Raw genomic sequence first — 15,692 nt, 5'->3', positions numbered from 1 at the left:
ATCATGGTCTGCTATTTAAAGCCCAAAGCCCAAAAAGTTCCTAAGTGATTCATTTCTTATGCTACTTAGATGCAACACTAATATGCCATAATTATAATTATACTTATGATTTCTTTTAGCTTGGGAATTCAAAAGTCCGTTCCTCAAGTGAAATCTTTTTTTTTTTTTGAGACAGGGTCTTCCTCTGCCACTCAGGCTGAGGGCAGTGGTGAGATCACAGCTCACTGAAGCCTCCACTTCCCAGGCTCAAGCGATCCTCCCACCTCAGCCTCCCGAGTAACTGGGAGTATAGGTGCGTGCCATCACACCCTGCTAATTTTTCATATTTTGTAGAGACAGTGTTTTGCTATGTTGCCCAGGCTAGTCTCGAACTCCTGGGCTCAAGGGATCCTCTTGCCTCAGCCTCCCAAGTGCTGGGATTGCATGTGTGAGCCACCTTGCCAGGCCCAAAGTGAAATATTATTAAGCTCCTAGAGAGTTGGCACCCCCAGGATTTCTTTTTTAATGAATTGGAAATTCAAGGTTGAAAAATAGATTAAAAACAAATCAGGCTGGGCGCGGTGGCTCACACCTGTAATCCCAGCACTTTGGGAGGCTGAGGCAGGTGGATCATCTGAGATCAGGAGTTCAAGACCAGCCTGAGCAACATGGTGAAGCCTCGTCTCTACTAAAAAGACAAAAAATTAGCCAGGTGTGGTGGCACACGCCTGTAATCCCAGCTACTAGGGAGGCTGAGACAGGAGACTTACTTGAACCCGGCAGGCAGAGGTTGCAGTGAGCCGAGATTGTGCCATTTCACTCCAGCCCGGGTGACAGAGCGAGACTCCATCTCCAAAAAAACCAACCAAACAAACAAATCAGGCCGGGTGTGGTGGCTCACACCTGTAATCTCAGCACTTTGGGAGGCTGAGGCGGGTGGATCACCTGAGGTCGGGAGTTTGAGACCAGCCTGACCAACACAGAGAAACCCCATCTCTACTAAAAATACAAAATTAGCCAGGTGTGGTGGCACGTGCCTGTAATCCCAGCTACTCGGGAGGCTGAGGCAGGAGAATCACTTGAACCCGGGAGACAGAGGTTGCGATGAGCCAAGATTGTGCCATTGCACTCCAGCCTGGGCAACAAGAGCAAAACTCCATCTCAAAAACAAAAACTAATCACAGCAGCCTGGGCAACATGGTGAAACCTTGCCTCTATAAAAAATACAAAAATTAGCCAGGTGTAGTGGCAGGCACCTGTAGTCCCACCTACTTGGGAGGCTGAGGTTGAAAGATTGCTTGAGCCTGGGAGGTTGAGGCTGCAGTGAGCCATGATCATGCCACAAACTCCAGCCTGGGTGACAAAGTGAGGCTGTATCTCAATACAAAAGCAAATCACAGGGGCCGGGCACAGTGGCTCACACCTGTAACCCCAGAACTTTGGGAGGCCGAGGCAGGTGGATCACCTGAGGTCAGGAGTTCAAGACCAGCCTGGCCAACATGGTGAAACCCCACCTTTACTAAAAACACAAAAATTAGCTGGGCGTGATGGCAGGTGCCTGTAATCCCAGCTACTCAGGACGCTGAGGCAGGAGAATCACTTGAACCCAGAAGGCAGAGGTTGCAGTGAGCCAAGATCACGCCATTGCACTCCAGACTAAGTGACAAGAGCAAAACTCCATCTCAAAAAAAAAGCAAATCACAGGTGAGAGATGCAAAGGACACAGGCCTGTCACACATGTCCTGTGTTGTGCTTGAACTCTGGTAATTTTATTTTATTTACATTTATTTATTTATTTATTTATTTTGAGATAGAGTCTTACTGTGTTGCCTAGGCTGGAGTGCAGTGGTGTGATCGCGGCTCACTGCAATCTCTGCCTCCTGGGTTCAAGCAATTCTCATGACTTAGCCTTCCAAGAAGCAGGAACTAGGCGTGTGCCACCACACCCGGCTAATTTTTGTATTTTTAGTAGAGATGGGGTTTTGCCATGTTGGTCAGGCTGGCCTCGAACTCCAGACCTCAAGTGATCCTCCCACCTCGGCCACCCAAAGTGCTAGGATTACAGGTGTGAGCCACTGCACCTGGACCGAACACTGGTAATTTTAAAATGAAATACATTTATTACTTTTTACGAATACTCAAGTAAAAGACCAAAAAAAATTCCAATTTAATTTTAATTTAAATCATTGTAAGATGTATGGGATTAATATCCACACTCAGGATTTCTCAGTACTCACTTTTCATAAAAATCAGCTCAAAATAAAACATACCTAGAAAATTGCAGAAGAGGTGCCTATCTAGTCTCTACTCCTCTAGGGGGAATGTAGTGGGGTCTTAAGATACCCTCTTGGCTGGGCGCGGTGGTTCACGTCTGTAATCCCAGCACTTTGGGAGGCCGAGACAGCCAGGTTACTTGAGGTCAGGAGTTCAAGATCAGCCTGGCCAACACAGTGAAACCTTGTCTCTACTAAAAATACAAAAATTAGCCAGGCGTGGTGGCATGTGCCTGTAATTCCAGCTACTCAAGAGGCTGAGGCAGGAGAATCACTTGAACCTGGCAGGTGGAGGTTGCAGTGAGCTGAAATCGCGCCATTGCACTCCAGCCTGGGTGACAACAGCAAAACTCCACCTCAAAAAAAAAAAAGATACCCTCTTAGAGCCAGGCGTGGTGGCTCACACCTGTAATCCTAACACTTTGGGAGGCCAAGGCAGGCAGATCACCTAAGATCAGGAGTTCGAGACCAGCCTGGCCAACGTGATGAAACCTTGTCTCTACTAAAAATACAAGAATAAGCCAGGCGTGATGGCGGGCGCCTGTCATGATCTGATTATCTGAAAGCAAAAGGAACAAAACTGAAGTGCAATGAATCAATGAGCTCACATGTGTCTTGTTTAGCCTTAGAATTCATATTTAGCAAAATAAATAAGCCTGTGTTCCTCACCTGAACTCCTGGATAACTCACTGTGGGTGTTTACACATCACTGGGTAGCTGTCTCTTATGTCTCATTTATTCCCACACATGGGCTCATTCATTCATTCAACAAACATTTGCAGACAGCCCCTTCTCTGCTGTGCTGCCCGTTGCTTTCATGCAGTGTATCTTCATACTTTCTCTAATAAATCTGCCTTTCTTTACCAAAAAAAAAAGAAAAAACAAACATTTGTCCTATGACCTACTGTATACCTAGCACCTGGATGGGTGGGGTTAGTCTGACTTCTTTTGAGTGACCTAAGCCCAACTCAAATTGACTTATGTAAAAAAGAATTTGGCTGGGTATGGTGGCTCACACCTGTGATCCAGCACTTTGGGAGGCCGAGGCAGGTGAATCACTTGAGGCCAGGAGTTTGAGACCAGCCTGGCCAATGTGGCGAAACCCCGTCTCTACTGAAAATAAAAAAATTAACTGGACATGGTGGTACGCACCTGTAATCCCAGCTACTTGGGAGGCTGAGGTAGGAGAATCACTTGAATCTGGGAGGCAGAGGTTGCAGTGACCTGAGGTTGCACCACTGCACTCTAGTGTAAGTGACAGAACGAGACTCTGTCTCAATAAATAAATAAGGAATTTATTGGCTTATGTAACTCAATGAAACTTATGTAACTTTTGAAAGCTCTAGTGCAAGTCGCCTTCAGGCATGGTTGGTTCTCACAGTATGAGAATTAGCCTCTCTCTTCATCTCTCAGCTATACTTTCTTCTGTGGAGGGCTGCTTCACCCTCAGGTAGCTTCTACCCTGAGATCGTAGCAGTCCTGGCCTCTACCCACTCTAGCTTAACCACCCACAGAGAAAGGGAAAGCCCTTTTCCCAACAGTTCCAGTGAAAGTCCTGAGCTGGCTCTCATTTGATTCAGTTTGAGTCACATGCCTTCACTGGATTGTTTGGGAGGTGCTAGATGGTGGTTGGCCAGTGTGTCGTCACATGGTCACACCAGTAAGTAAGAGACTCAGTCCCATCTGAATCACATGGATTGAGAATGAGGGAAAAGGTAGTTTCCCAAAAGAATGCTAGGGCACAGTGACCAAAAAAAAGAAGAATGGATGCTGGCCATGCAAAAAACAATAGATGTCCAACTACAGACATGACAAAAATGAATAAAATACCTTTTATGGGACTATAGAACCCCCACATGCACCTGGCAGGAGTGTGGGCTGGCAGCTGCTATGTGGGAGAGCAACCTGGCAGTGTTTTGCATCCATATAGCCTATGCCCCGGCATCTCCTTCCTGGGGAGAAGAGGCAGTGATGTGTGTGGAGGCGGCCATATGGGGGCCATTGCTAGGAGAGTACTTTGGTAAAATGTGATGAATGCCCAGAATATGGGGAAGCCGAAGAAATGGACTAGATATTTACAGAGACCTGTGTTGAGATCTTCAAAACAGAGTGAAAACAGAAACCAAAGAACTCTGTAGCAGGAGGCCATTTGTGTAAATGTAAAACGCATGTCACGGTGAGTAATCAAGATAGCGTTGCCCTCGGGGGATGTGACTGAAAGGAAGCACAGAGCTACCCAATTACATATTACATTTCCCAGCTTTCTTTGCAACTAGGCGTGGCCACATGACAAGGTTCTGGCTAATGGGATGGGAACAGAAGTAATGCAGGCAACTTCCTGGACCAAGACCATAAACGGAAAAGAGAGTGCCCTCCCTCTCTCTTCCTTTCTTTCCTGCAGGAGCTGGAGTGACTCTCTTGGTCCCAGAGGTGGAAGCCATGTGTTGAGGACACTGAGCAACAAGATAGGAGGAGCCTGGGGCCCAGCCAGAGAACAGGAAGCCACCCAAATAGCTCTCAACCCCTTATAGATGGACTACTAAATGGGAAATAAAGTAGACTGTTCTCTCTTGATCTTTGTACAGAATCTATGTGCTAACTAATATAGTGCTTATTGGGAGGCTGAGACAGGAGGATAGCTTGAGCCTAGCTTGAGCCCAGGAGTTCGACACCAGCCTGGGCAACATAGCAAGACCTCGTCTCTACTTAAAAAAAAAAAAAAAAATTTAGCGGGGCATGGTGGCACGTGCCTATAGTCCCAGCTACTCGGGAGGCTGAGGCAGGAGGATGGCTTGAGCTCAGGAGCCAGAGGTTGCAGTGAGCTGATGTCACACCACTGTACTCCAGTCTAGGTGACAGAGACCCTGTCTCAACAAAACAAAACAAAAAAACCATAGTGCTCAATAGGTTGATATTATCATGACTTTCTCCTCAGTTGTCATTATGATGATTATTTTATTGACCTAAAGCATTATGTACAGTTCAGCAAAGTCCTGTGGTGCCTTAACAAACAATGGAGGCAGTAACCCTTAGAGTTACTTAGAGTTACCCTTAGAGTTACAAAACAAAACGAAAAAACCATAGTGCTCAATAGGTTGATATTATCATGACTTTCTCCTCAGTTGTCATTATGATGATTATTTTATTGACCTAAAGCATTATGTACAGTTCAGCAAAGTCCTGTGGTGCCTTAACAAACAATGGAGGCAGTAACCCTTAGAGTTCTTGAGTTGCAGGTATAGGAAACCACTGCTGACTCAAGTAAAAATATTGGTAGAATATGGTGTAGCTTACTGACTCAAAAGAAAGGCTGGAGGCCGGGTACCGTGGCTCACGCCTGTAATCCCAGCACTTTGGGAGGCCAAGATGGGCGGATCACCTGAGGTCAGGAGTTCGAGACCAGCCTGGCCAATATGGTGAAAACTCATCTCTATAAAAATACAAAAATTAGCTGGGCACGGTGGCGCACGCCTGTAATCCCAGCTACTGCTACTCGGGAGGCTGAGGCAGGAGGATCGCTTAAACCCGGGAGGCAGAGGTTGCAGTGAGCCGAGATCACACCATTGCATTCCAGCCTGGGTGACAGAGTGAGACTCTGTCTCAAAAAAAAAAAAGGCTGAAACTAGGCTTCTGGAAGGCTAGGATCTGGGGCAAGTCCTGGAATCCAGGTGACAGGAACTCATCAGCATTGGAGTAGTAGAGATCTTCAAAACAGAGTGAAAAGTAAGTATAAATAACAGGAGGCTGGCCGGGCGTGGTGTCTCACGCCTGTAATCCCAGCACTTTAGGAGGCCAAGGCGGGTGGATCACGAGGTCAGGAGATCGAGACCATCCTGGATAACATGGTGAAACCCCGTCTCTACTAAAAATGCAAAAAAAAATTAGCCGGGCGTGGTGGTGGGTGCCTGTAGTCCCAGCTATTCGGGAGGCTGAGGCAGGAGAATGGCGTGAACCTGAGAGGCGGAGCTTGCAGTGAGCCGAGATCGCACCACTGCACTCCAGCCTGGGCAACAGAGCGAGACTCCGTCTCAAAAAAAAACGGGGCTATTTGTGTAAATGTAAAACGCATGTCACGGTGAGTAATCAAGATAGTGCTGCCCTTGGGGGATGTGACTAAAAGGAAGCACAGAGCTGCCTAATTAAGTATTACATTTCCCAGCTTTCTTTGCAGCTAGGCTTGGCCACATGACAAGGCCACATGTGGATATGGGGCAGAGCGGATAGGGAGGTTGTGTTTGCACAAAAGCATCTACCTGTGATGTTTAAATTGAGATGGATGAAAAGAAACTGGCCATGTGCAGATATCGGAAGAGAGAATCCCACTCAATATGCCATTGGAAGGGAATCTTAGTTTGAGAAATTCAAGAGTTGCCAGTGGTGGGGGTGGTGTGGGCGTGGCAGGGGATAGACTCTTGGAGAACAAAATGATGAAGAAGGCAGAGAATGTATGAGATGAAATCAGAGGCCAGGAAAAGATCATGGAGGAACTTGCAGGCCACTGAAAAGAGTCTGGGGCCGGGCACAGTGACTCACGCCTGTAATCCCAACTCTTTAGGAGGCTGAGGCCGGAGGATTGCTTGAGCTCAGGAGTTCAGGACCAGCCTGGGCAACATAGGGAGACCCCCATCTCTACAAACAAATTTAAAAATTAAAAAATTGGCTGGGCGCAGTGGCTCACACCTGTAATCCCGGCACTTTGGGAGGCCAAGGCAGATAGATCACGAGGTCAGGAGTTCAAGACCAGCCTGGTCAACATGGTGAAACCCCGTCTCTACTAAAAATACAAAAATTAGCCAGGCGTGGTGGCAGGCGCCTGTAATCCCAGCTACTCGGGAGGCTGAGGCAGAGAATTGGTCGAATTCAGGAAGCAGAGGTTGCAGTGAGCCGAGATCATGCCACTGCACTCCAGCCTAGGTGACAGAGGGAGACTCCATCTCAAAAATAATAATAATAATAATAAATTTTTTTAATTAAAAAATTAGGCCAGGTGCAGTGGCTCATGCCTGTAATCCCAGCACTTTGGGAGGACGAGGTGGGTGGATCACCTGGGGTCAGAAGTTCGAGAGTAGCCTGGCCAACATGGTGAAACCCTGTCCTTACTAAAAATATAAAAATTAGCCAGACATGGTGGCATGCACCTGTAATCCCAGCTATTCGGGAGGCTGAGGCAGGAGAATTGCTTAAACTTGGAAGGCAGAGAGGTTGCAGTGAGCCGAGATCTTGGCATTGCACTCTAGCCTGGGTGACGAGCACGACACTCCATCTCAAAAAAAAACAAAAACAAAAACAAAAACTCAGGCGTGGTGGCGGACACCTGTGGTCCCAGCTACTTGGGAGGCTGATGCAGGGGATCCAGGCTGCAGTGAGCTGTGATCACACCACTGCATTTCAGCCTGAGTGACAGAGCAAGACCCTATTTCAAAAAAAAAAAAAATTGGTTTTTATTCTTTTTTTTTTTTTTGAGACAGAGTCTTGCTCTGTTGCCCAGGCTGGAGTGCAGTGGCACGATCTCGGCTCACTTCAAGCTCCGCCTCCCGGGTTCACGTCATTCTCCTGCCTCAGCCTCCTGAGTAGCTGGGACTACAGGCGCCCGCCACCATGCCCAGCTAATTGTTTTGTATTTTTAGTAGAGACGGGGTTTCACCGTGTTAACCAGGATGGTCTCGATCTCCTGACCTCGTGATCTGCCCGTCTCGGCTTCCCAAAGTGCTGGGACCACAGGCATGAGCCACTGCGCCTGGCCAATTTGGTTTTTATTCTGGTTGTCCTGGATAACAATGTTGAATTTTAAGTAGAAGACTGGCGTGACTTGATTTACTTTTTCAGATCTGCCTGACTGCTGAGTGGAAAATTGATTCGTGGGCCAAGGGTGGAGACGAGAGACTAAAAGATGGGAGCAGTAGAGATGGGGGTGAGGGTGGGAGCCCACAATGCTTGCTAATGGCCTGGAAGCCAAGTGAGATGAAAAAGAGAACAAGGACCACTCCTTACTCTCATGCTTATGAAGCCGTATGGAAGGGGTAGAGGGTGGGGCAAGAGGCAGTCAAGAGTTCTGTTCTGGACAATTGATGGCTGAGAACGCCAGCCAGTCTGTAGATTTGGATGTGTGCAGGAGACAGGAGATATGAATGGGGAAGTCATCAGCATGGAGATGCTATTTAAAATCTTGGCACTGAACCAGATTATCTGAAACAAGGCAAGACCCAGGCCCCAAATCCTGGGACCATACAAGGTGTCAACATGCAGTTAAATCTTTTTTTTTTTTCGAGACGGAGTCTTGCTCTGTCACCCAGGCTAGAGTGCAGTGGTGCGATCTCTGCTCACTACAACCTCCACCTCCCAGGTTCAAGCAATTCTCCTGCCTGGGATTACAGGGGCCCACCCACCATGCCCGGCTAATTTTTGTATTTTCAACAGAGATGGGGTTTCACCATGTTGGCCAGGCTGGTCTAGAACTCCTGACCTCAAGTTATCCGCCCGCCTCAGCCTCCCAAAGTGCTGGGATTACAGGCGTGAGCCACCGCGCCCAGCAAATCTTACTGTCTTACCTAGCTAGACACCTCTGGGGATGTCATTCCACAGAGGGTCCCATTTCTCTGCTCCTTTGTTTAGTAAAATTTCTCAAAGACATGTTTATCACTACCATCTCCCCTTTCTCTCCTGTTCTCTCTTCAATGGACTCTATCAGGCTGAAATAAGTATTTCAGGTTTTTCTTTTCTTTTCTTTCTTTCTTTTTTTTTTTTTTTTGAGACAGTGTCTGGCTCTTTTTTTTTTGACTCTCGCTCTGTCACCCAGGCTGGAGTGCAGTGGTGCAATCTCGGCTCACTGCAAGCTCCGCCTCCCAGGTTCACGCCATTCTCCTGCCTCAGCCTCCCAAGTAGCTGGGACTACAGGCGCCCGCCACCACACCCAGCTAATTTTTTGTATTTTTAGTAGAGACGGGGTTTCACCGTGTTAGCCAGGATGGTCTTGATCTCCTGACCTCGTGATCTGCTCACCTCGGCCTCCCAAAGTTCTGGGATTAGCCGTGAGGGTCTGGCTCTTTCTCTTAGGCTGGAATGCAGTGGTGCTATCATGGCTCTCTGCAGCCTCCACCTTCCAGACTCAAGTGATCCTCCTGCCACAGCCTCCCTAGTAGCTGGGACTACAAGCGTGTGTTACCACACTGGGCTAATTTTTTTAATTTTTAGTAGAGATGGAGGGTCTCACTCTGTTTCCTAGGCTGGTCTTGAATCCTGGGCTCAAGTGACCTTCCTGTCTCGGTATCCCAAAGTGCTGGGATTTCAGGCATGAGCCACCGTGCCTGCCCTATTTAGATTTTTTTTTTCTTTTTTTTGAGACAGAGTTTCGCTCTTGTTGCCCAGGCTGGAGTGCAATGGCGTGGTCTCGGTTCACTGCAACCTCTGCCTCCCAGGTTCAACCAATTTTCCTGTCTCAGCCTCCCCAGTAGCTCTGGGATTGCAGGCATGCATCACCATGCCTGACTAATTTTTGTATTTTTTAGTACAGACAGGGTTTCACCATGTTGGCCAAGCTGGTCTTGAACTCCTGACCTCAGGAGATCCCCCTGCCTTGGCCTCCCAAAGTGCTGGGATTACAGGCGTGAGCCAGCGCACCCGGCCCAGATTTTGCCTGGTTTCAGTCAGCCAAGACCACACTTCTGCACTCCAGCCTGGGCGACAGAGCAAGACTGTCTCAAAAAAAAAAGTGCGTTTATTTCAGGCCAGACATGGGGGCTCACACCTGTAATCCTAGCACTTTGGGAGGCCCAGACAGGAGGATTTCTTGCGCTGGGGAGTTCAAGACCAGCCTGGGCAACATAGCAAGACCCTGTCTCTATAAACAAAAAATAAAACAAAATAAGTTGATTTAATAAAAACTGTTGAATTAATAACAGGGTAAGTGGTTCTTGGATATGAAGAGATACATCCCACTCCATCATCAACAGTCTAGTCTAGGCCAGGCGTGGTGGCTCACACCTGTAATCCTAGCACTTTGGGAGACTGAGGTGGGAGGATCACCTGAGGTCTGGAGTGCAAGACCAGCTCAGGCAACATAGCAAGACCCCATCTCTACAAAAAAAATTTTTTAAGGGCTCAAGCTGGGCGCAGTGGTTCATGCCTGTAATCCTAGCAGTTTGGGAGGCCGAGATAGGAGGATCCCTTGAGCCCAGGAGGTCAAGACCAGCCTGGGCAACATAGAGAGACCCCATCTCTCTCTTTTTTGGGGGTGAGGGGGAGGAGTCTTGCTCTGTCACCCAGGCTGGGGTGCAGTGGTATGATCTCGGCTCACTGCAACCTTCACTTCCTGGGTTCAAGTGATTCTCATGCCTCACCCTCCAAAGTAGCTGGGATTACAGGCCACCATGCCCAGCTAATTTTTGTATTTTTATTAGAGAGGGGGTTTCACCATGTTGGCCAGGCTGGTCTCCAACTCCTGACCTCTACCTCCCAAAGTGGTGGGATTACAGCATGAGCCCCCATGCCCAACACCATATTTATTTTTATTTTTTTTCTTTTTTTGGGACAGAGTTTCGTTCTTGTCACCCAGGCCGGAGTGCAATGGCGCAGTCTTGGCTTGCTAGAACCTCAGCCTCCCAGGTTCAAGCAATTCTCCTGACTCAGCATCCCAAGGAGCTGGGACTACAGGCGCGTGCCACCATGCCCAGCAAATTAGTAGAGATGGGGTTTCACCATGTTGGCCAGACTGGTCTCAAACTCCTGACCTCAGGTAATACACCCCACTAGGCCTCCCAAAGTGCTGGGATTACAGGCCTGAGTCACCGCGCCTGGCCCATATTTTTTTAATTAAAAAAAAAAAAAAAAAAAAAAGGCCGGGCGCGGTGGCTCACGCCTGTAATCCCAAGCACTTTGGGAGGCCAAGGCAGGCGGATCACAAAGTCAAGAGATAGAAACCATCCTGGCTAACATGGTGAAACCCCGTCTCTACTAAAAATACAAAAAATTAGCCGGGCTTGGTGGCGGGCTCCTGTAGTCCCAGCTACTCCGGAGGCTGAGGCAGGAGGATGGCGTGAACCCGGGAGGCAGAGCTTGCAGTGAGCCAAGATCGCGCCACTGCACTCCAGCCTGGGGGACAGAGCGAGACTCCGTCTCAAAACAAAAACTCAAACATGTTAGAGAAACACACCCACGCCCCGGGGTCTTTGCTCTTACCATTCTCTCTGCCTGGAACACTTCTTCACCAGATATCTGCTCTTTCTCCTCACTCCAGGTTTTGCTTAAGTGTCATCTCAACGACATCTCTTTATTAAGTGTCATCTCTTTATTTTCCTCCATGTGTTCTACCTATTGATTTATTCATTCATTCACTGTTCTAGGGCAGGAGGCATCTGTGAAGGCAGAGATTCTGTCTGTTCTGCTGATTTCTGTGGTCCCAGCACCCAGAATAGTACTGCACGCAAAAGCATATCTGTTGAATGAATAATGTGTGAACGAATGCACCAGATTATGAATCGGGCACCAGCGTTCAGGGAGCACGCCGGACTCTCATCACAACACTATAGCTTTAGTCCTGAAAATTCCTCCGCCCGGCGCGCTGGCTCACACCTGTGATCCCAGCACCTTAGGAGACCAAGGTGGGTGGATCACCTGAGGTCAGGAGTTTGAGACCAGCCTGGCCAACATGGCGAAACTCCGTCTCTACTAAAAATACAAAAATTAGCTGGTTCATGCCTGTAATCCCAGCTACTCTGGAGGCTGAGGCAGGAGAATCACTTGAACACGGGAGGCAGAGGTTACAGTGAGCCGAGATCACAACATTGCACTCCAGCCTCGGCGACAAAAGTGAAACACCGTCTGAAAGAAGAAAAAAAAAAAAGAAGAAAATTCCTCAGCAGAAGTCTTTGGGAAGGTCAAAGGTGAAACTCCAAATTGAAACTCCGAATTGTTCTCAGCTGTGCTTTAGCCATTCCAGCCCCCTGAGAGCCCCAGGGCTCGGTCCGCCGCCCTTCCTTTACATTCCTGAGCTCTGAAGTCCCCACCTCCTTTCAGCACCCTGAGTTCTCTCCTAGGATGGAATGGACTGAATAATATTTTCCATGTTAGTGATGGGGTCCAAGAATGTCCGTGACGCATGAGACAAGAGCTCCCAGCCCGGGGAATGGAACTCTGCTCTCTCTGGAGCCACCAGGGGGCGCCATTTCTCCACGGAGTTTCGCGAAGGCCGCGCCGCAAAGAAGACGCTCTCCCAGCAGGAGGCGAGGCTCTTTGCCTGTTGCAGGGTTGGGTATGTCGGAAGGATTTGGAAGTGCTCAAGCAGATGATGGGAGAGCTTGCTTTGATGCTCCCAAAGAAATTGATTGCCCAGGTTCTCTCCAGGTTCTCTCCTGCTTGTAATTAGACCAGTGTTCCACCCCAGACTTTGGCTGCAGCTGCGTGACCCTGGACAACTCACTGTGAATGTTGCAGCCTTGGTAACTTCATCCATAAGAACGCTGGGACCGCATGGGATTGTGTGTGGACGCAATGAGATGAAAGCTTGCAGGCACCAACCATTGCTCTGAAATGGGAGCCAGTGATGGGATCAGAGGTTGTTAATTATCCTAGTAATCAACTGAGCCCTGGTTCTCAAAGCCTGTTCCCTGGATCAGCAGCAGCACCTGCTAAATTCTGATGGAGTTTGATAGAAATGCAAATTCTCAGCCCCACTTCCCCCAAACTCCTTGATTAAGTTTCTTAATCTGCCGGGTGTGATGGCTCACGCCTGTAATCCCAGCACTTTGGGAGGCCGAGGCAGGTGGATCACCTGAGGTTAGGAGTTCGAGACTAACCTGGCCAACGTGGTGAAACCCACCCCCCCCCCCCCACCGTCTCTACTAAAAATACAAAAATTAGCTGGGTGTGGTGGCAGGCACCTGTAATCTCAGCTACTCGGGAGGCTGAGGCAGGAGAATCGCTTGAGCCCGGAGAATCGCTTGAGCCCGGGAGGCAGAGCCTACAATGATCCGAGGTGGAGCCACTGCACTCCAGCCTGGGAGACAGAGTGAGACTTCGTCTCAAAAACAAAGAGTTTCAGCAGGGCATGGTGGCTCATGCCTGTAATCCCAGCACTTTGGGAGGCCGAGACAGGCGGATCACCTGAGGTTGGGAGTTCGAGTCCAGCCTGACCAACATAGTGAAACCCCATCTCTACTAAAAATACAAAAAGTAGCTGGGCATGGTGGCGGGCCCCTGTAATCTCAGCTACTTAGGAGGCTGAGGCAGGAGAATCGCTTGAACCAGGGAGGCTAAAGTTGCAGTGAGCCGAGATCACGCCATTGCACTCCAGCCTGGGCAATACAAGTGAAACTCTATCTCAAAAAAAAAAAAAGAGTTTCTTAATCAAAAGGCCCGAGAATTTCAAGAAATGTGGATTCTCAAATCTTTCAATTAAGAAACTCGGTGGGGGTGAGTCCCTCAATCAGTGTTTAGCAAGCTGCCCACGTGCTTCTGATGCCTGCTCAAGTCTGCTTAGAGCAGTAGGGACTTCTGTAGGGGTTCGGAACACAATACCCCAAAATACAGCACTTTGGCAAACTGAGCATTTGAAGCTGAAGGAATTTGAGGAAGCCATAGAAGCAGGACGGTCACTCTCTGACCTTCTCCTGCCTTCCTCTTCTGCAGTGGGCCACTCAAGATTTCTCTGACCTGCCTCTCCTGAAAGTAGACCCCAAGCCCCTCATTCCAGAGGGGGTCCGGTCCTGTCCCTGGAGACCATGAAGTCTAAACACACAGGCCTTGCTAAGTTCCCACCGTGTACATCACTGGATCAAACCCTTTTGTCCTCCTGTGACACTGCTGCATGACTGTCCAGAAAAACACAGGTGCCCCGGGTCACGGTTCTTCACTTTGGAAGACTCCTGAGTCACTCAAAACTTGGGTTAAAGAAATTTGTTACGCTCATCTCTTGTTAATCTGTGTTTCTTTGGGGGTGTTAGCCATGAACCTTGTGATGGATGAGGAAAAGTTACTTTTTCTTCCCTACAACCCTAAATCATAGTTAGTTAGGAGTGGAGCTGAAATTGAAAGAAACAAAAAAATCAGATTTACTGCCTGCAAAGCTACAACCCAGAATATGGTGTGTGTGTATATACTATTAGTGATGGACATGCCAAAATGCCGCCCCTCCCCCTGCTTTTTTTTTTTTTTTTTGAGACGGAGTCTTGCTCTGTTGCCCAGGCTGGAGTGCAGTAGTGCCATCTCGGCTCACTGCAACCTCCTCCTCCCGAGTTCAAGCGATTCTGCTGCCTCAACCTCCCAGGTAGCTGGGATTACAGGCGTTTGCCACTGCGCCGGGCCAAAATGCCTCTTTTTGTTCTAGTTTAAAGCTTCTAGTTTTCTACAACAGTGGCTCTCGACCATGGCTACACATTAGAATCAGCTGCGGCTCTTTAAAAACTATATCAACCTGGGTGCAGTGGCTCACGCCTATAATCCCAGCATTTTGGGAGGCCGAGGCGGGAGGATCACTTGAGGTCGGGAGTTTGTGACCAGCCTGGCCAACATGGTGAAACCCCGTCTCTACTAAAAATGCAATAAAACTAGCCGGACATGGTGGCAGGTGCCTATAATCCTAGCTACTTAGGAAGCTGAGGGAGGAGAATTGCTTGAACCTTCGAGGCAGAGGTTGCAGTGAGCGCAGATCGCACCATTGCACTCCAGCCTGGGCGACAGAGCGAGACTCCAACTCAAAAAAACAAAACAACAACAACAAAAATCAAATGCTTGGTCATCTCCCCAGACCAATTAATCCACAATTTCTGGAAGACCCTGTGCTTTTATAAATTCTTTTTTTTTTTTTTTTTTTTTTTTGAGACGGAGTCTCGCTCTGTCACCCAGGCTGGAGTACAGTGACATGATCTTAGCTCACTGCAACCTCCGCCTCCCAGGTTCAAGCAATTCTCCTGCCTCAGCCTCCTGAGTAGCTGGGATTACAGGCGCAGGCAACCAAACCTGGCTAATTTTTGTATTTTTGGTAGAGATGGGATTTCACCATGTTGGCCAGGCTGGTCTTGAACTACTGACATCAAGTGATCCACCCGCCTCAGCCTCCCAAAGTGCTGGGATTACAGGCGTGAGCCACCTCACCTGGCTTTTTTTTTTTTTTCTTTTAGAGAGAGGGTCTCATTCTGTTGCCCGGGCTGGAGTGCAGTGGAGTGGCATGATCATAGCTCACTAGCAGCCTTGAACTGCTGGACTCAATTGGTCCTCCCATCTTGGCCTCCCAAAGTGCTGGGATTACAGCATGAGCTACCACTCCTGACCAGAGCAAGTCTTTTTTTTTTTGAGACGGAGTCTCACTCTGTCGCCCAGGCTGGAGTGCAGTGGTGCGATCTCGGCTCACTGCAAGCTCTGCCTCCCGGGTTCACGCCATTCTCCTGCCTCAGCCTCTGGAGTAGCTGGGATTACAGGCATCCGCCACCATGCCCAACTAATTTTTTT

Source organism: Pongo abelii, chromosome 21 (genome assembly GCF_028885655.2).
Source record: "Pongo abelii isolate AG06213 chromosome 21, NHGRI_mPonAbe1-v2.0_pri, whole genome shotgun sequence".
NCBI lineage: Eukaryota > Metazoa > Chordata > Mammalia > Primates > Hominidae > Pongo > Pongo abelii.
The sequence above is the reverse complement of the archived record's forward strand: the minus strand, read 5'-3'. Positions refer to the sequence as shown.